Source organism: Ornithodoros turicata, unplaced genomic scaffold, assembly GCF_037126465.1.
Source record: "Ornithodoros turicata isolate Travis unplaced genomic scaffold, ASM3712646v1 Chromosome13, whole genome shotgun sequence".
NCBI classification, from domain to species: Eukaryota; Metazoa; Arthropoda; class Arachnida; order Ixodida; family Argasidae; genus Ornithodoros; species Ornithodoros turicata.
The window spans coordinates 503,693-525,298 of NW_026999307.1; the positions used below are offsets into that span (position 1 = coordinate 503,693).

Genomic DNA, 21,606 nt, shown 5'->3' on the forward strand with positions numbered 1-21,606 from the left:
TGATGCATTTGTAGTGTACACTGAAGCCAGTTTCAATTTGCCGGGCTGTCAAAAGTACTTTACAAAAGTACATCTCAATTACAGTAACAGAGAACTTATGCAATAAATTATTTAGCCATTTTGGAGTACTATGCACACCAATGGTGCATGGTTAACTTTGAAACCAGACCAACGGTTGATAATACTTGAAGTCAGCCCTCAAGTCCTTCTTTCCAAATGTTAGTTGGTGACATCTAATGGGTGACGTGATAATGAATGAGTTACAAGTACTACTCCGTTTAGCAAAACAGAGTTAATTAAGTGTTAGATCCCAATCTTGGTTCAATTATTAGTTGACATTTGGAAACGTGGTCACTATGTATACTAAAAGGTTATGAACACAGTTCAAGTGAATGACACTGATGAAAATTATCTTACTTACTTCTCACATGAGACTCAATAGAGACATGAGTATAACCTACAAATACATCTATGCCCACAGGTTACTTAACCCTCCAGGAACAAACTAGTAATTATAATATGCTGTTCCTGAAGAAATAAAGGTTTTCCGTTCAAGTAGCGCGTAAAGACCACACGGCGCTGCCGTGTATGTTGCCATGCTCTTCGGTTTCTCGGATGTATGTAAAAGACACTTGCAGTACTTCGGTGTCAAGGCACAGTATTTCGAAATATTCGTTAGTTCTGATGCAATCGTCTGTCTTCTTTTCACACGCATTCTCTACCCCTCGGCAGCAAAAACCGTAGTATCCATCCGTAGTATCCGTCGGTTTGCATTTCACATATGAACCCCTGCACGACGAAAAAACAGCGCTTGTTTCGGCTTACACAAGTGCTTCTCCCTGATACATGGTAATTTCACAAAGCAGTTCATGTTCACGGCACGGTGAGCAACTGCTGAGGATGAATGTGACTCCGATTAACCTCTGGACGAGGAATCTTCTGCTGCGAAGAACACACTTTCCAGCACGCTAACGCACGAACAACAGTTCTGTGTGAGCGACAGTTCTCGAATGCGGAATTCCAGCGCACTCATGCCCAAGAGGCTCGACATTCTCGACGTAGAAAGTGGTCACAAATGGCCACTGGCATTTTCGTTTTCGCCGGATAAGCGCCCGGAAGTGCGCGTATTACATGCGTCCTCGACAGATGGCGCGGGGTCATGCAATTGTTGACAGACTGCTCGGTTTCCTACTAGGTCCCTGGACATGCAATTATGGAAAATTCGATTACAGAAAAACTACAGCGATTTCAGCGGAGTTCTTTGATATTTGAACTTTTGAAGGTTCAAGCTTTTCGCTGAACATAAAGTTTCGATAGGTTTATATTCACTTTTCGGTCCCTTTAATTCACTCAAATAATAATAATATTTGTATCAGACTTGCATACTGATCGCTACCAGGTAATCAACATCCAGTTTAGTTAATATGTTTGAAGCTTGGAATGAAGGTAGAATTTACCTAAGGTAAGGCAGGCACTGTGTCTATGTAAATAATCAGGAGGGACTAGGTATTCTCTAGGTGTATTCAAAGGCCGGGGGGGGGGGGGGCAGAATGTCTGGTGTGGTGGTTTTCACTTTTCATGTAAAGCATCCCGTACTACGGGATCTGCATCTAATCCTGTGCGTCGACTTCGCGAGCAACTTCATTGTCTTGGCTCAGAAACGCTACGTTTCTGGAACGTAGACAACAAAAACAGGCTCACAATTTATGATTTGGGTTGCAACTGCAATGTTGACTTCATGAAGCCAGGGGGGGAGGGGGCAACTTCCCCCTCCCAACGTCACGGCGCTCCTGACCGTATTTATAGAACGCCTCAGTGAGGGTAACGTGATAGATGTTTATACTTATTTGTTGATACTGCTTGGTCTCTATTATTTCACGTTAACATAAAAGTAATATACACTAGTTATGACACAGCACTCTCTTTACATAACTAAATGTTTTGATTAACCGTACGTAGTACTTCCACGCAGAATCTATCAGCTTTTCTCCCGATCAGTTCTTTTATTCAGTACCTCTGACTGTAAACAGGTATTCGTGGCAATGAAGAGAAGAAACAGCATGCATAATACACACAAAGCTAGGTGTAGAGGTTGAAGAGGAAAAGAGGAGGAGGAAATAAACACTCTTGGGGCACGTTCTCCAGGAGAATGGTTGCGGATTTCCGCTGCTCCTGTACCATACCAGTTGTACAGTATAATAGGCAGCTTGAAATACAGCCAGTGTACCAAAAGAGCATGAGCAACAACAAAAAAAAAAAAAAACGAATAAAAGGCTACCAGAAAAAAACAAAAGCTATATGTATCATGTTGACATTATGAAGTCAACATTGCCGCGTTAGTCGCCCCACAATGAGAAATGCCATCCATTGTTTGGAGAGATGTTCGTTGTTTTTGTTCACTTCATTATTGCGCAGCTAGACAGGATATTACATCATTTTCTACCTCAATTCATACCCCCACTCCACATTCCGGAAGGAGCATTCAAAGCTAAATTTAATGGAAAATTTGTGATGTTAACTGCAGTCTGTGAATGAGAGTTTTACTCTGTACCCCACGGCTTTCATTTCGGATTTGCCTGTATACCTTTGCGGCATGATTTCCAGCACTGCGCACTCTACAGTCGATCCTTTGTCACACATCATGTGAGGAAAATTGCACGTTCCTTTGCATGTATTTCACGTCATGTAAGTTACGAAATGGTTTCGGCGCGTTGCTAAGAATCAACCATACTTATAAGTGCGATAAGACAGGGACAGAAAGAACGAGACACCGACAGGCACAAACTTTCAACCAATTTATTATTAAGCGAAAAACCTTGCTTATACATGTCTTGAGTCACGTCCCCTAAAGCTCCTCGAAGATTTTCTAGTTCTCCCTCTGTGATATAAACAGATTTCGTGCTGATACATCGTTTTGAACCTTTAATCACTGTGGCTTCAACAAGCTCTCTTTTCATGACATGGTGACACATTAAGGATTTCACAATCATAAAAAAGGAGTTTACAGCCACGTATAGAAACATGTTGTTTTAATGTGATGGGGGAGACTGCCTGCTAATCATCTTTGATGGTCCTTAACCGTGTGCTACTACGGCGGCCAGTTTGGCCGATGTACTCACTCCCTTCTTCTCAATATACACTGAATCTTCAAGCTCTATGTAAGTAGATGCTAAATATAACTTAGTAAAGTCTACAAACGCTTCTTTGGAAGCACCCACAGCATTTTGGAATTCAATCTTACCCGTCACATCAATGGCCTTCTCCACAACCTTTACCATCTCACTCAGATCCAAACTGTAGTATAAATCTGTGACATCTATGGAAATGAGGGCCATTGATGGTTTTATACCTTCTCTTGGAGTATCCACTAGTTCCTGTGAGTTCCGTAGCAGGCAGGGATCGACGATGCCAATGTTTTAAGCCCTTTCCGCAACCACTTACTGAATGTCCTCAATGTACGCAATGATTGTAATTGTTTTTCTACGAAACCAATGCACAAAATGTCTGTTTTAGAGAGTGAGTAGTTTGTTAGGGAAAACATGGTAAAGTAAAGCCGCATTCCTTCTGCAGAACTCAACAAAGAATACTTGTGCTACAGATAGACATAATGGAGCTGAAGGATTTGCATTTGTGATTAAATAGCGCAAACGCAGTCTGGCAGGTGGACGGAACCCATGACGAAACAAGCATGAGCAAAAATACAAACAAATATGTGTGTTCGTGTTTCGTGTTGTGTTCGAGTTTTTCGCGTTGTCCATGCTCAGGCTTGTATCTTCATGGGTTTAGATTCGGCACTGCATCATGTCGATTGAAATGCGAACGCCACGTGCCTTCGTAATGGTAATGTGGCGAAGGTGAACTATGACCCATCAACCATGCACGCTGTGGACGATGGGGCAGCCAGGGTACGGGCTGAACACCGCGCCTCGCCCCACCGAAACGACAGCACCAGAGGACACGTGTTTCGCCGTTCCATGACTATCTGTTTCTCTGCGTGAAGCCATAGAAGCCATCTTAATCTGTAATTTTTGAATTTCAAACACGTCTAGTGTCATTTACTTGTTTCTTTAATGGCTTTTTTTCCCCTCATTATAATTCACTGGCTTGCACTGTGGCATTGAGGAGTGCTCAGTCACCCTCCCAGGTGTATATCGCTCGCTGAGCGACCCTGGTTTGCCAATTCCGAACGATGCGCAGCTACCCAGAGCTGACGAGCCGAAACACGTGTGCTCTGGTGCTGTCGCATCGTTCCATGAGTATCTGTTTCTCTGCGTGAAGCCATAGAAGCCATCTTAATCTGTAATTTTGAATTTCAAACACGTCTAGTGTCATTTACTTGTTTCTTTAATGGCTTTTTTTCCCTTATATATATATATATATATATATATATATATATATATATATAAGAAAAAGAAAAGTGTGGTAGCACATGACACGTACCGCTGCTACTTTCTCCTACAAAGACCTTCCGATGGAGACAAGCTCATAAAAGGGAGTCTTAGTAAATCATAGGCATTATACGAAAAGGAAACGACAAATTGATGCCAAATCAAAAATCATAAAGGTGACGTCATAGACTTGAAACGAGGAACGCGATTGGGTTATCCTGTAAGAGTCGGTATTGTTGAAACGATTCGTGTACGGAACCGTTTAGAATTAACCGGCTTGAGCCACTATAATTGCCTTACTGATATAATTCTTACTGATAACATTTTCGGTTCGATTCTCTGGTGCAAAGTGTTCCAGGGGCAACGGTCATTCCGACAGCCGAAGTAGGAAGGCTAAAGGGCAGACCACAACAAAATCAAACAGTGGGAAGTCAGCTCGGCGTAGGAGAGCTCAGTGAATGTACGTTCGCTCAACACGAACTGCTTCCTCCCCATAACGATTACCGCGTATCGATGGAAGTTGTCTTGGGAGTTGATAAAGGGAACCACGTACTAATCGGAGATGAAGATGTAGCAGCTGATCATTACCAGCTGGACTGATAAACCGCTTATAGTGGCCTCCACAAGTCGCTCACGTGCATGGCATTTATCTGCCTCTGTTGTAAATAGCGCAGATATTGGCTGAACTCCTGGGCAAGAGTAAGTTCGCGATGAATATCTCAGTGTGTCTGTGTTTCGCAATATAAAAAGAAGAAAAAAAAAGAAATGGTGCTGGCGTTAAAACAGTGACTGCCTTGAAATTTGCAACCTAACACTTGTCCGAAAATCTGTAATTGAAAAGCCGATCAAGGAAATTTAGGTAACGACGCAATCTCTTGCAAAGAACGTCTGGCTCGCCGCACAGCCCACCTGCGAAAATGCGCCAGCAACATAACGTATTATGAAAAATCTGTATCGACTAAAAGCAAACACCCAGTTTTCCACATTTTTCCACTCTTTTGTTTCCACACTGTTGATGCCACGTCATCAGGTATAAACGAAATTCAGTACTGCCATGATTTCAGCCTTCCTGTGTCGACCAATTACACAGTTTGTGATTGTAGACTCCTATCGCACTGCTGCTATTTTACATTTATTTATTTATTCATGACACGACACAGAAAGCCGGCTTCGCAGGATAGCAGATAACCATGTAAGAAAGCCAACTTGACAGATTTGCACGAGGATATATGAGGAGGAAAAATTCGGGGACGGACGAGGAAGAGGAGGACGCACGAAGGCTCGTGCTCAGGTAATAAAAAAACAAAAACAAAAAAACTCAATGCGTGGCCCAGAAACGGAAACATGCACCAAGACTTTTGTGTTGATTGAATGTCGTTGCGAAATCAAAATTTCGCTATAGAAGCTCGTGAAGCGAAATGATTGGTCCGTATGACAAAGGCACGGTCTTAATATTAATAATTGGTGGCGCCGACTATGATCATGAGCGACGCCACAGTGGTCGGTTTGTAGATAGATTTGTCTATTTGTGAAAAATGTTATGATGTAAAAGCAGCAATGGCTTTAAGGTGACGTTTTGTAGAAATTAATAGATGCATGGACAATGTACTCGACAATAATTTATATTGCAATTAAAAAAGAATGGTCAGAGACGTCCACACACAAATTTTGAGCCGTCACACAGGACTCGACGGTAGGAGGATTCCACCAGTAATCCTCAACAGCGGAACCCCGAGCTAAATTGCACATCTCATTAATTCTATCGCCTGTTCTCCACGACTTCAATGAACACCAAGCTGCGGTCCGGAGGAGGTTCCGTTACAGCGTATGCCACCATCCCCGGAGACAGCATCTCACATTGAAGAACATTTTCGACATCAGGTACCATGAAGGACGTGTTCTTAAAACGTGTTCGGATCAGCGCTGTCTGTGACAATCTCCAGCGACAGAGCGACTGACACAACTGCTCTAAGGCATGAGCCAGCTGCTGGGCTACCGCAGACGCACAGGAGCTTCAACTACGGAAGTTAGGGTAGTTAAGGAAGGAGGTCGTTTTCACGTCAGTTCAGGCAGGGAGGTACCATTCTGGGGTGTGTTGCAGAGAGAATAATAGAAAGACGTTATCAGAGACACAGATATGACACTCTAAAATATTTATCGATTCTTTACGCCGTTATTCATGTAGGCAGAACATGTAAGTGAACATTCTCCTCTGTATCACGTGTTTTGCTAAGGCACACAAGAAAAGATTCATTATAAAATATGTCTGCAAATACTCTATACTTCACATGAAGCTTCTGAACTGAAGACTACAAACGCGCTTCAAAATGTTTCACACTGTAATACATACATAATCAAAATGGCTACATCCACAAATTACAGCTGCAGTGAGCTGCATAAAAATAAGTTGGGTATGTTTAAGAGAATGACGTGAATAACGTACTTTCTTGCACCAATTTCCTACTCCCTTGCTTCGGTATTAACACACATCAAAAAGCATTCTTTATATCAACGTAAAAAAAGGCTACCTGTATAAAATGATGTGAAACGAAACATTGTTCGCAATGCTTTTATAACCGTTGGACGCTACACTTTTGGAACTGCAGCATTTAACAGACAATTGCCGCAGCTACTAATTGACAGCTCTCATGTGACTGTTTCTAGTAGTCCCCAAAGTAAACAATAAATGTTCAGGAAACTTTATCATACCTCTTCTGCCAGAGGGTCAAACTTGTCTCTGTCTGCTAACAGGCTGTGCACAAGTAGCGGTTGTTTTCATACAGCGTAATTGAAGAAATGTGCATCACAAAGGAAACAATTAGAATGTGCATCACAGACATTGTAATAAGTAATTAAGCATCTGTGACATTTTCAACGAGATGGATCTGCAGGGGCTAACACTTGCCGCTAGCTAGGTGGTGGTGTCTGGTCACCCATTTGTTACACATTGGTTGGTGCACTTTTAAACGAAGTAACAAGTGCACGACAACAAGGATACCAAGACGGTCCCACTGACAACAGTGTACTCGTCAGAAAATGACATGTGCTATGAAGCAGTCTACTATTCAACACCAGTGTTGTCAGAACAGCTTACTCATCGCACATAACAGCTCCCATTACTTGTCTTTTCTCTGACAGAACAGCTTACACAATTACAACCTTAATTTATCTCACAGAATTCTCAACCTGTGGGATATGCATATTGCCCATGATTGTCAGCCCCTTTTTGATTCCACAAGCAGAGTATTCAGATTTGATTTCATTGATTTCATTTCATTGATTCAAGCAGAATATTCAGATCAAAGACCACACGTAAGCGAAGTAGACAACCCAAACGAGATGCTACGGGATAATAGTGTAAGTTCTCCTACCGGTGCCCTGATGGAAAAGCAACTACAGTGTACAGTACATGTTTCTATGGTGTAGAAGCGGTTTTGATAATCAGTGTTTAATATTGGTCTCCTGCATAACATGCCCCATTTATCGGTAATACACTGTTGTTAGTGCGACCAAGTGTTCTGTTGTTTCCCTTTTTGTGTACTTGCTGCTTGATTTAGAAGTATACCAACGAATCTGTAACAAACTGGCAACAGTCAAGTGTAGTGCCACCCAGCTAGCAGCACGTGTTTACTTCTGCAGTTCCATGAAACTGCCACAGATGCTTACTCATCACAATATCTGTGGTGTAAATGTTAAAAATCGTACTGTACGTAAGTAGCCGCTAATTCTGCATTGCCTGTTTAGTGGACACAGACAAATTTGACCCTCTGGCAATAGAGGTATGATAAAGTTGGTTGCACATCACTCACTTTGACTAGGTCTGCGCACACACATGGAAGTGGGAAACAACAAGAGACAATTGAGATTGCAAAATTTCTAAATAGTTAAGCAATGCCTAGACTAAACTTCTTTGCATGCTCTCTGTGCCAGCCGCTCCTTCCTTTCTTTTGCGTGTCGCAGCTATGACTTGACAGCATCCTCCACGTCCTTGAATGTCGCCTTCCACTCCACTTCTCTTTCGGCAGTGAAGACGTCACTGACTCTGCAAATGTTGAGTAATAATCGGGTTTTAGAAACTAAATTAAAAAGAGGTACAACAAGGCGTGTTTGTACATCACAGAAACTCACTCTCACATAGACATTTGAAGCTTCAAACTTTGGCAAGCAGGATGGATTCAGTAGCATTGTACTCTAAATCAGGTTGCGGACACATACATAGTATGAAGAGGGTAGGTTACTCCGCTCCAGGCAATACCTGACTGTAATGTGGCCACGAAGCGCACATCACGTGCATGGGTCTCAACCAAGGCTAGTGGCCGAGACGTCAAAATTTAATTCCACTGTGTTAAGAAAACCATTCCTTGTACCTCAGTTACAGTGCAGTATTTCTTATGGCGAGGCTATCACATAAGGTTATTAAGCGTACAATGGCGAACGAGTGACTTCCATACAGTGTGTCCCAGGTAAAACGCACCAAACCTTTAAAAAATGAGGGATCTCTCTACACAGATGAAACCTTTAGAACATAGTCCAGAGTCCCGTGGCCTGCTCACCCGTATTTTATTGTGCCCAGGTAATTAACGGAGCATAACTAGCTTGCTAACTATTTAATCATTTATTTTGGGTCTGAGGTGTAAACTGCAAAGTGGTAGAGCATGTAGACAAACGTCAAACAGTTGTTTCTGTCAACGTACGTCTCACATTTTGCCCTGCCAAGACAAAGAGTACGAAATCAAAAAAAAAAAAAAAATGTACGTGACAGCCGGCATGCGCGGATGGAGTACACTTCGACTGTACAGCCCTCAGTTAAAGTTTGAAAAATATTTACTGGTTTATGCATTGTTTAATTTATGTATATTTTGTTTAACTATTCATAATTCATAATGAAAAAATACGACAGAGTTCGGCACCGTGCTTTGGACAACAGGGTTTCACTGGCATTAAGTGGTCAGTCCTTTTTTTTTTTTTTCTTTTGTGTATTTTAATTGGGACAGATTGCATGTCTTTGGTGCAGGGTAATAGGCGATTGGGGAGGACAAGTGGGGGATCATTGAATGGACTCTCATTCATCTGTTCACTGTGAAGTTCACAGGTGCATTTTGGTGAACTACAGAGTGACTCAGCATTCCATTGAAGGGTTACAAGAACAAAAAGGTGCAAAAATATATAACAACAGAAGCTAAACAATAGCCAACAGCTCTGCTGGGGAAGCAGTTGAAGCACATCTCAAGATATGCAAAAATATTCCAGAAGCCAGGAGAAGTCATGATCAGAAAACAACGAAATTGCACACCGGCTTGACGCAACAAATAACAATTTTAATGCAGATGTTTCGTCTCCCATGCGGGGGACATCATCAGTGAAAGCAAAATGAGAGGCGACCGCAACCAGCGGATTACTTAACCAGGTCGGCGAACACTTCGGGGAGGGGGCCGCGATTGGTATTACACACTGAAGGTTCTCCTGGCAGGTGCCATGACTCAAGCAGTTTCCTGGAGCCCCACCTTTGTTCTCTGGCTAAGGTCACAGCATTCCCGTAGTCAAAAGAGTGATCTCTGTTCCAACAATGCTCGGTGAGCTCTGTCTTAGATCGCGTTGCGTTTGTTGAGTTGCGAACATCTCGTTCGTGCTCTTTTAGTCTTGTACTGCGCTTGCGGCCCGTCTCTCCAATGTAGGACACCTCGCAACCGAGACACTGTACTTTATACACAACACCCGTCTGGGACTCAGGGGGAATATGGCATCGTCACCATCCCATACGTCAAAGGTGTATCAGAATCCATTCGGCGAGCCCTCCTCCCGTTAAAAATCAAGACTGTATTCAAGCCCTGCCTGAAACTTCGTTCACTGATTTCTAAGCCAAAAGATCATATTCCCCCTGAGTCCCAGACGGGTGTTGTGTATAAAGTACAGTGTCTACAGTATAAAGTACAGTGTCTCGGTTGCGAGGTGTCCTACATTGGAGAGACGGGCCGCAAGCGCAGTACAAGACTAAAAGAGCACGAACGAGATGTTCGCAACTGAACAAACGCAACGCGATCTAAGACAGAGCTCACCGAGCATTGTTGGAACAGAGATCACTCTTTTGACTACGGGAATGCTGTGACCTTAGCCAGAGAACAAAGGTGGGGCTCCAGGAAACTGCTTGAGTCATGGCACCTGCCAGGAGAACCTTCAGTGTGTAATACCAATCGCGGCCCCCTCCCCGAAGTGTTCGCCGACCTGGTTAAGTAATCCGCTGGTTGCGGTCGCCTCTCATTTTGCTTTCACTGATGATGTCCCCCGCATGGGAGACGAAACGTCTGCATTAAAATTGTTATTTGTTGCGTCAAGCCGGTGTGCAATTTCGTTGTTTTCTGATCATCTCAAGATATCGCCCAGGCACTCACAGCCCTATTAACTGGCTGCACTAACCACAATTCAAAGGCTGCCTCCGTACGTACAACTCAAACCTTACATGACAAGTTGCCTCATGCACAAGGCTCAGCGGGATGAACCACCAACAATGGAAGTTCGGCTAGGTGGCAGTTTGTGTCAAGTCTGAAAGCTGCACTAGTTTTGAACGTGTTTTGAGCAATGCAATCAGTCATGAGCGACAGTCAAGTGACGGTTACAGCTTTAGTTCTGTGCTGAACAGGTTTAGCAAAACTGGATGGAACAGTTGCAGTCAAGACGGGAGGGCGTTTTTAGGAAGCTGATGCGTATTGAAATCTTTCTGCCTTCAATGACATTTTGTCAAGAAATAGTTGCTGTAAACGAGCTCACGAAGCAGGCCGTAACACTAACCATTTCATCCTGCCTCTGCTTGTTGTCCCGTAGCTGCTTGTCAAAATCAAGGAAGTCATCCAAGTCACTCAGTGGCTCTTCAAAAAGGCTCTCCCGTTCATCAGTATTTTAGCAGTTCCTTAACTTGGTCAAAATTCGATTCAATTGGGCCGTGTGATCTTCAACTTCGTTTCTTATAGAGTGGAGCAAAGTCAGCATCCTTTTCTGGAATGCTGAATAAGGCTCTACATAGTCATATGCACAAAACGGGATCACATATGTACAGTTATGTATTCTGTTATGTCACCTGAAGTGGTCAGCAGTCATTGGTAGCGAGTCACGTCTTGCATAATGTAGTTGTGTACATCCGCCTGGTAATATGTTTAGTGCTAAATATGTTTTAGTGCCTAAAATGGGAGTAATACATAATGCTGTCATACATACCGTCGACATGCAATAGGTTCGAGGCAGGTACCTTGTGTGGAATGTGAAGACGACGGTGGAAGGCTGGATACGGAAACATCACCAGTTGACCTTTGGCTGTTCGAAGACGTCATTGTATCGTCTACATCTCGCCCTTCTAAGAATGATAGAAATGTATGTTACATACCATTAGACAAATATGAACAATACATGATAGAAGGGAAATATTCCCATGTGAAAAACAGATCCAAAAGGCCAAACACAAGACACCTTCATGATCCTAACCTTACCGTCATGGTCATCGTAGCCGTCTAGTACGATGTTGGAGACCCACGGCACGCCTTGCGGTGCTCTGTTGCCGCAGTTCAATGAGTTTTCGTGGGAAACCTGGAATGACAGATATCACGTTAAGGCGGAGTGACCCCAATGTATTCTCTGTAGGCATTGCTTTGTCCAGTTCATCTCGAAAACTACTGCAGTAATGAAGCAGTACGCCGAGCTGGTAATACATGGGTTAATTCTGCACGTCCTGACATATTTTTTATCGGAATACAGCAAATAGGGGAATTTATACGATTTTTTGTTTCTGTGAATGCGAATACATGGAGTCGTATGGGAGCAGCAGAAAATACTTCCTCAGATCTCTAAGCGACGAAATAAACGCCTGAAAAATATGTCAGAAATACGTGCATCTGTGTCCTCTGATGACAGTACAAGCTAAGTTGCAGCGTTAATCTTCGTATTATTCGAGATGAACTGGACAAAAGTGTGGACATTTGTCTTCTGCTAGCCTGGATTGCATTGTGCTGCCTCCGCAATGCGCTTCCGCTCCGGGAGAGAGGGATACATCGAGATGGGAGGAGCGAAAGGGAAGGCAAACGGCTAGGAGCATTGCGCCGAGGTTGTTGTTTCAACCTGCCCTGGCGACGGGCCAGAACGACGCGTGTCTTATCATGGTGAAAGCTGATTAATAACCAAGACCGAACAGCAGCTCCGCCCACTTTCTGCCGAACGAAGTGAGTTGTATGCGCCCAAATTTGTTGCTCGGAAGAGGATCCAAGACGACTTTGCCTGCTCTATCCAGCGTCAGAGTCGTGCATCGATATTCCTCACGCATGACCTGTTACTGCGATCTCGGCTGCAATCAGTAGGACATAAATTGGCGTAATCACTTTCCGTGCACAATACAAATAGGTGTTTAAGAGAAGGTACGTCTTGTGCTTTCTGTGTGTCAGGTGCGTGTTTCAGTATTCATACCTGAATCTGGCTTGGTCAAGATGTGCTGACATGTCATGCAACCAACACAAGTGCACGATAACATGAGGTGTGCATGTTGAGATGTCGAAGATGTTACTAGGTGGCCGCTACGGGCAGCGCCCCCGTGAAATGCGGCTTGAGAACGAGAACACGTGTCTTGATTTGGAACAAGTTTGTCGGAAAGACGCGCGAATTGTGTACCATTCCACTCATGAGGTCTTTTCGAACGCCGTGTGCGGCTGTCTCATATGCAACAGTAGGATCTGTCCGTCATAAATCAGACCATCTGTTTATGAAATTTTATCGTGCATGTGTTTCTCTTCGTCATTTCTATGCACTCTGAGTCATCCCTAAGTGTGGGAGTGTGTACGAGTTGTCAAGAGGACAAAACATAAATCAATCAACTGGAGTGTTCATCTGCATAGACAAGTGTTATTCAGTTCTGCTTAGTTGCAGCAAGGACACACATGTGACCATAAGTAACATTCATGCAGGTGACCGTAAGTACAAGAGGTACAAAATATCCAGCTACTCTTATTAATATATGAGACGACGGTTGAGCTTGCTTGCGTCTTGCTCGTTATGGATGTCCGTTGAGTTTTTTCGGGGCTAGCTACAGGGTTTGTGTGAGACCAACCACACGGCTTCATCCACAGTTATTCGCGTGCTTGCACCGATGGTGCAGCACATCATATTTTCGGTCGTGAACTTACGTTGAATTGTGCGATTATGATACGTCAAATAACAGACGCAGGCAAGTCATGGGGATATTCCTCCCGTCACCCTATCCCCATGGTGTGACTTGTACAACATTTCGATGGGGGGATGGGGGGCGGCGGATATATTCCTTGCAAAAAGAATGGGAGGGAAGCGCCAGCCATGCACAGTCTGATTGCTTCCGCAATGCGCTCACCAACAGGAGCGTATAAAGTTGTGCATAGTCCGGGATTGCATTGCATGTAGACTGAGTAAGACGTGTACAAGATACTCAAAAATGTATTTAGGAAAACATAATAAATACTAACGTTAGATTGTAATTAAGATAGAGTATAAGCACATGAAAATTGAAGTAATTAAGGTAGAGTAAAATACTTCAAATGGTATTTGAAATACAATTAAGATACTATTTATTCTTGAACGCAAAAAGTCACTGGTCAATGCGGCAAGTCGCTGCTATGTGACATGAATCACCTAAACCCCGCGCACTACGCTAGCCGCCGCTGTGTGATAGAAGTCATCTAAACACAAGTCCCAAAAAGATGACAAAGATGTACCACATAACTTCACTAAGTATATGTGACCCAAAACAAAGCCAACTTCTGCAGGACCCTGTTCGGCAAGGTCAGAATTCGGCGTCACCGCGCCAGGGCACACATAATTGAACCTTCACTGGCCAAGGATTAGTACACACAGGGCAAGATCTCTAAATGGAGACTTCCAAGAAGGGCCAATGTCCGGGTCAAGTCCGAGGGACTCAGGAAATTTCCACTGAACAAGCAATATAATGAAAAGACGAGACACAGAAAGTTTGAGAGGGAGATCCAAAGTATGTAATTAGGGTATTGAGTAGAAAATACTATAAAATGCATTTTAAATAGCGTACAAATACACAAAACAACACGTATTAAGTAGAGTGCCAAATACCGCGAATTATATTTGAAAGACATTATTTTAAATACAGTACAGTAAATGCAGTAAGTCTGGACTGACTGTATACACACACGATATCTACACTCACTGCACACGAATAGCATTCTTATGCAGCTTGCCAGGATGAAGAAGTTGCCACAGAATTTAAATAGTTCGTCCAGTTCGCTCATGTCCACTGCTTTATCCCGTAGATCCATGTGTCTTGTGACTCGTGGATCAACTAGCTCAGGAATCATATATCCTACATAAAAGTTCCTAATGTCAGGCAATATTTTTTGCCAGAACGCAAAGTTCCTCTTGATGGTTACAACTTGCAGGTCCGTCGACGACCACACTGCGAGTTTGCAGTAGCTCCTCTTCGCAATGTTTAGCTGAGCTTGTATTTGATAGAAGTACGTGTGTGATTCTGGAAGATATAAGCTACCGTCTTTCGATATTTTTACGCCAATGGAATGGTTGCGAGCGATTTCTGCGATGGTCATGTGATTCTGTGCTGTTGCAGGGCATCTTATTTCGAGGATTCCGTCGTTGTCGATAAGGCGGTCAGGAGTGGTGCATACGTAGGGTATATCAGGGTCGACGAAAAGGCCACGTTTTTTCACTTCAACGTTCGGGTATCTCGCTTGGAATGCTGATGCTGCGTCTTCCTCGTGGTCGATGCCGTACCGACAATCTTTGCTGCGGAACGACTTGGGATACATTATGGCCTTCACTAAAGAAGAGTGCTTGAATGTTTTTCTATGTGGGCGACATATACTATGTATTGAGGTTGATGGTATCCTCATCTTTTTTTGTGAGTGCCATAGGTCAGACTTGTTCTGTTCTAGTGTAGACTTCTGCAGACTGTCAGCTTCCTGGCTGGTCAACTGTATGCCACGCACAAAGTCTTTAGCTTTCTCAATAAAAATTGTCCTGTCCAGATCTGGTATTTGAGACTGTCCTCCATAGTCCTTATCTTCAACGGTGCTTGCGAATTTGGGTGTTCTCGACAGTGGAGCCTTGTCGAACCGCAACGCTCTTTTGCATTTTCGTTCTTTGCGCTTTTGTCGATGTTATTAGTTTCTTCAGAGCGGATGATGGACTTTTCGCGATAAACTTGCGCAGATAGAAGTCGTGCCATCTTGCACCTCTCACGTTGTATGCAAGTGCTGCGACGCGATATCTGTTACCGTAACTTTTAGCCTTTGCATAGTCAGCGCGTTTGCCACCGACTGTACGCGCCACCATGCTCATGTAGGTCTTAGCGTCATTACTTGTTGCGTCGAGGAGCAGCATATCGGATCTGTCTGCGGGTACGTCTATTGCTTTCTGGATTTCAATCATCATGTTGGATCTCAGAAGAAGATAGCCCTTTTCCGCTCTGCTTTCAAGTTCCACAGCATCGCCTCTCTTGACGGAGCAGTGCTCGATTGGACAGCCGCTGTGGATACCAAATACGTGGTATGGGCCGTTCTTCAGTTGATGGCACAGGCTACTGATCGCAGCAGTGATCAGTAATTCCTCGCAAAGTGTCGTTCTCCGTGTATGCAGATGACGTCGCCCTTTGGACAGTAGGAAAATCACGCCCGGCTCTCCAGCGCCGCCTGCAGCTCGCTTTAAACAATATCCATACGTACCTGACGCATCTCGGGATGGACCTTTCACCCGAAAAGTGTGTCGAGCTCCCTTTCACGCGTAAAGCTATGGCCAATTTCCCACTTTGGCTTGGCTCAAAGAAGCTAGAACCAGTACGCTTTCACCGCTTCCTTGGCGTGGTAATCGACTCGGACTTGCGCTGGGCTTGGCACATTAAACACCTTGAAACTAAAGTGCAGCGATGGCTCCCCGCAATTCAACATCTTTCTGGCCCAGGATGGGGCTGTGATCAGCGTTCCCTGCTCGCGGTTCACGCGGCATTGGTGAGGGCAACTGTGCTTTACAGCCTTCCTATTCTGCACAGGATATCAACAACTTCATTAAATACGCTTCGGTCCCTGTTTGCTCGAAGCCTTCGTCGATGCCTCGGAGTTCCCAGAATGGCTGAAACACGACAAGTACTGGCTGAAGCTGGTGAGCTCCCGCTTGAAGTTCTCCGTGAACGGGAAACGGCTCGGCACTACCTCCGTTTGCGTGCTCACATTCCCCGCCACCCGCTACTCAGGAAAATTCGATACCGCCCTGGAAGCGACTTCTATCGAGTAGCGCAGAGGACACGCCAGACTCTCACTGGCTTCATAACTAAGGACACTATACCGCCGGAAGCCCCCTGGTCTCTCCCGGTACCGCCCACGTTTGTACGCCTCCCAAACCTTCTGCAAAGAAGAGATCAGGTCCCCCCTCAAGTCCTCCGAGCCCATTTTCATGCTCTGGTAGACGAGAAGTTTTCTACGTTTACGGCAGCATATACTGATGGCGCATCCCGAAACAACAAGTCCGCCTCAGCCTTCGTCATTCCATCCGAAGGCGTCGTGCACGGAAGACGCCTTTCACATCCAACCTCCTCCACAGCTGCGGAACTCTATGCCATCCTTTTCTTTCTACAACACATCGCTGATTTTCCACCCCGGGAATGGGCAGTCTTTACAGACTCCAAATCTGCACTTCAAGCAATTGAAACTTCCGGCATACGAGGCCCATCCGCACCCCTAGTCACCGACGTGTTAATGGCTTACCACACTATCTACGCCGCAGGCCACAGGCTAGTTCTCCAGTGGGTTCCAGCCCATTGTGGTGTCGTGGGGAACGAGCAGGCCGACAGCGCCGCAGAAGCAGCACTCTCGTCTCGGAACCGGACCCGTATTGTTCTGCTCAGAGGAGACCGCCGTTCAATTCTGCGACGTCTAGTGACACCCCTGGCTTCCCGCCAATGGACAACCGACATTCTTCCCCCCTCTATGTTGAACAGAGTTGATCCCATGCTCGCTTTTCGCATGCCACGAAACACATCTCGTCAGGATGCTGCATTAATCCACCGCATGCGCCTCGATGTGGCCTTTACAGCTCAGTGGCGTTACCGCTTGAGACAAATTGATTCTCCCACCTGTTGCCACTGTGGTGCTCTTGAGGATCTGGAGCACATTCTTCTTCATTGCCCTCACTACGAACCTTCCCGAATGACACTCTCCGAGTCTCTTCGTCAGCTGGACTCTCGCCCTTTCTCCCTACCGAAATTGCTTGGTCCCTGGCCCAATCCAGCCCAGCAACGCTCTGCGCTCAAAGCTCTTCTGACATTTCTGGACACCATCGGACTTCGATCGTTATTGTAAAGGGGCTCGTTATTTTATTCCCCCCATTCCACCAAGCACTGGGGTAGAGTATCGCCTGTCGCGATGAAACTCCCCACTCTCCAAGGCCGAAAATAAAGTTGTTGTTGTTGATCGCAGCAGGCGATATACTGCAGTGTGCTCTTGTGCATGCCGTCTTATTGCGGATCTGGCAATACCTTTTAGGGCTTTGATTTTAGCGGTAGACAATAGCTTCCTGGCGTCTTTGCCCTCAGCTGTGGCGAATGTTTTAGTATCCTTTGCTAGGTTATACAGCCGTTTGGTATAGTTTTTTACCATGTGATTGACGCGTTCTACCTTTCTCACTGAAGGGCCGTAACGACGCAACGACTGGAACGAAAACACTGCTATCTCCGTCTCCAATCATTGCAGTGTACCTAGGGCCGTACATTTCTTCACTTTCTTTGAATCATTGTACAATAATGTCTCGCTGCATGGACGTTGAAGACGATTTCCAGTTGCAAGAACACGAGTGCGGTAGAGGCTGGCTCCTTATGCTCCGACTCAGCGCATCGACAAGTTGTGCAGAACTTGTTGCGTACTCCGATGTAGAGAATCTTGCGCGTGTAACGACCGACAATGACAGCCACCCCGCTATTCGCATTGTACCCATGGCCGAAAGATCGCTTGTTCCATCCATCCTCCATCTACCATGACTGGGATGTTCCAAAGCCGTTGGGATCGCGACACTCCTTCCGCTGTTTGGCAAGCTCAACCTCTTCTGCCGCGGCTCTCTTCATGGAGTCTAATGTCGCTTTTCCTACAAGGTCCAATGAAGGTTTTCCCCCAACTTTGTTCTCACATTTCTGGTAGAGCTTACGCGACAGGAATGGGAGGCCGACTGATGCTGTTAGTTCTTGAGCTTGTGTGTACCCGATCCCGATGGAAAGGCATCCCCTAACAAAATCAAGATTTATGCTGTCGTTTGTGGCGGTCACTTTTTCCATCCACACGAAGTGAGTGAAACTGGACTTGGAACAACGATACTTCACAGTTAAGTCCAACCCTCACTTCTTTGTACAACTGTATCTCACCACAATAAAGACAGTTTTGCTGGTGGTTCAAGGCAAAAAAAGAAAGAAAGAAAAACAAATGATTAGTATTATTTAATAATATAAAAATATGTATGGAATAGAAGGGGTTACCCTGTACATTGTTCGAAAATGCATTGTTGAAAGCAAAAGCTGTCCGCAGGAACAGATACAAATCTGTCGCAGGCGCCTGTTGTTTTTGCATTCTGACCTTTATGGTTACATATGCGAAGTGGGCTTATTTTTTTCAATCTCTTCAACCTCCTCATATCAATCATTGATGCCTTCAATTAGTGCAAAGACAGTACGGAAGAACAAGATTACTTCGTGTTCACCCATTTTCCAGTGCACTTGAAAACGGTCACGCATTCCATGAACTTCCCATTCCATCGTCACTCCATTATTACGTGTGTGCGTGAGTGTATGTGTCAAGCAAGAAGACCGCTTCGTTTCATCATTTTATATTTATTTGTTTTGTGTTCCACTATTCTTAAGCAGGCACGCACACTCAAAATGAGGTGAGGCGCATGGCACGTGAAATCATAGCGATAGTGCGCCGCTGTGCAGCATGTACTGTGTCTCCAGCCATAGTCAGAATGTAGTGGTTGTTTGGTTCCCCAAATTCGCTATCTCCAACGCGTGGGCAGTAGAAGAGAAAGCCGGATACCAACATAGACAGGAGACACGGCCAGCGACTATGTCCCTTCCTACCTTTATCGTTGCTCATAAAGCCATATATGTGTGATGTGTGTGGTGTGATTCCAACTGGGACTGCAACAGACAGGTACAGAATACTGTGCTTTCTCTGTAAGACCACGGTCCCTCAATACTCTTTCTGGTCTGGAAACTCCGCTCGAATACAATAGACAAGGTCACTTAGGGACAATTGCTCTCGCATGGGGCGATCGCGTCGTTTGGGAGGAGACACCCTCGTGGAGCAGACGACGTTTTCATAGCGCTGCGTGTTTTTAGGGAAGATTTGATCAGCTACTTTTTAAAGTTCATTTCGGGTTTAGAGCAGAAATAATTCTCGAATAGGTTCATGAGTTCAGCCCGCACATTTTAGTTCAGTTACCGTAAATTTGCAGATTTTCCGCGTAGATTGCAACTTTCGTTGTTGTCTTTTTCTGGCACGGAAAATGTTGATTTTACTCTCACTCACATCTCTTAATGAAGGTTGAGAAACATATTAATTCACTCTGTTACACAATCACACAAACTATAGTGGTGTGTTATATAGTAATGCCGCTTTCGGTAGTTATTTCGTGAGGGCGAAACTTTCCAAACGCATGGTTTCCTCGTAGCATGCAGTTTGTTGCAATCTGAGCAGAGATAAATTACGAGGTGATTCTATTTCAGAGAAGACATAAGACTTCAGAAGAAGTACTTATAGAAATCCTGTGTTGTAATCATGATCATCTGAAAGTCGTCTCTGGTGGTATGAGGGACGGGGGATACACATGCTATAAATCGCGTGACTCGATCGTTTTCGGTGAAGAAATAAACTTATGTTGTTTTTCGATGAGGTTGACCATAACTGATCTATATTACATTATTGACGTATTGTAGATATCTTTACACACTTTGGGAAGATGTATCGACTTAAGATAGCAATGGCTCTCATGCGTTCCCTTTAAACATAATGCACATGAAAGATGAAAGTCACTGAAAAGGTTAGCCAGCTGTAGGGATCGAACCCACATCTTCTGGATTGCCGGATGTGGGTTCGATCCCTACAGCTGGCTAACCTTTTCAGTGACTTTCATCTTTCATCGTTGATTTCTTAGGCAATTTGAGGCTTTGTTTGTTTCTGTCCCTTCTATGTTGTTCCAGCCTCAGAACATCAGTTTATCTCTTATAATGCACATGATCATCCCATGCTAATATTTCTGAAGAACCCTTAAAGTATTCCTACTATTTTTGCGGCTTGGACTGACTGACCAACCAGTTGTAATAAGGAGATTCCAACATGATTTAAGCCGGGTTACTAAATTAACAGGATCGAATTTCCGCTTACTGAAGTGTGGCCCTAATAGCACTTTTCAGCTATAGAAATTGGCTGACGAGATTCAGGTGTCAAATTCATCGCGTTGGAGATAGCCTCGGTGTATCAGTCAGATCAGTTCCAGGACGTTCCAATAAACAAACTATTTAAAATGATAAAATTGTAGCGGCGTGTGCTGCTACAGAATGAAGTTTTATGTGGGAGCGGCCACTGTTCTCATAGCTCGGAAATAAATTTTAGGACTATCCAAGAACTACATTTACAAGAAAAACGTTGCAGTATCTGGTGCCAAATAAATATAATAACCGGAAAGAGATAAGTAAGGAGAAATGCAGAAAATTTAATGAGTCAGTCTTTCGCTTGAAAGTAATGATAAAGCCAAAGAAACGATATTTTGTAGCACTATACACGGCCATGAACGAGCTCTAGAGTCTGTAGTGTATAGGCCGCAGAAAAATTTCACGTATTGCAGATAAGAAAGGAAAAAGAACAATGAAAAGGTAAAAAGTCAAAACATCATCCCTCCCTCTCCCCGCTTCCGATTCAGCAAAAACGAATATATAAGCCGGTATGTAAACGGGTGCGTAAACGGTATTAGCTAACTTCGTTTACTGCTGCATCTTTCCTCGCAAGTTGTACCATAAGAAATGTTATTGTATTGACATCATGTTGAAAGACCTATCATTTGAAAATTTTACGGATTTTATAGTGTTTGATGCTCCACAAATCACGCTCATCGCAGTACACCTCCAATAAGGCTATTAGCGAATGGTTTGTATTTATTCCCGTATACCAAGTCATCGCTGTTTTGTAGACAAAGAACA

The 21,606-nt window shown here is 44.2% G+C and overlaps 1 protein-coding gene across 1 annotated transcript in view; it reads left to right on the top strand.

The window, feature by feature from the left end:
- Nucleotides 1–21,606, top strand: part of LOC135372060 (zinc finger protein 239-like) — a 75,175-nt gene that overhangs the window by 16,649 nt on the left and 36,920 nt on the right. The gene's annotated exons all lie outside the window — the stretch shown is intronic.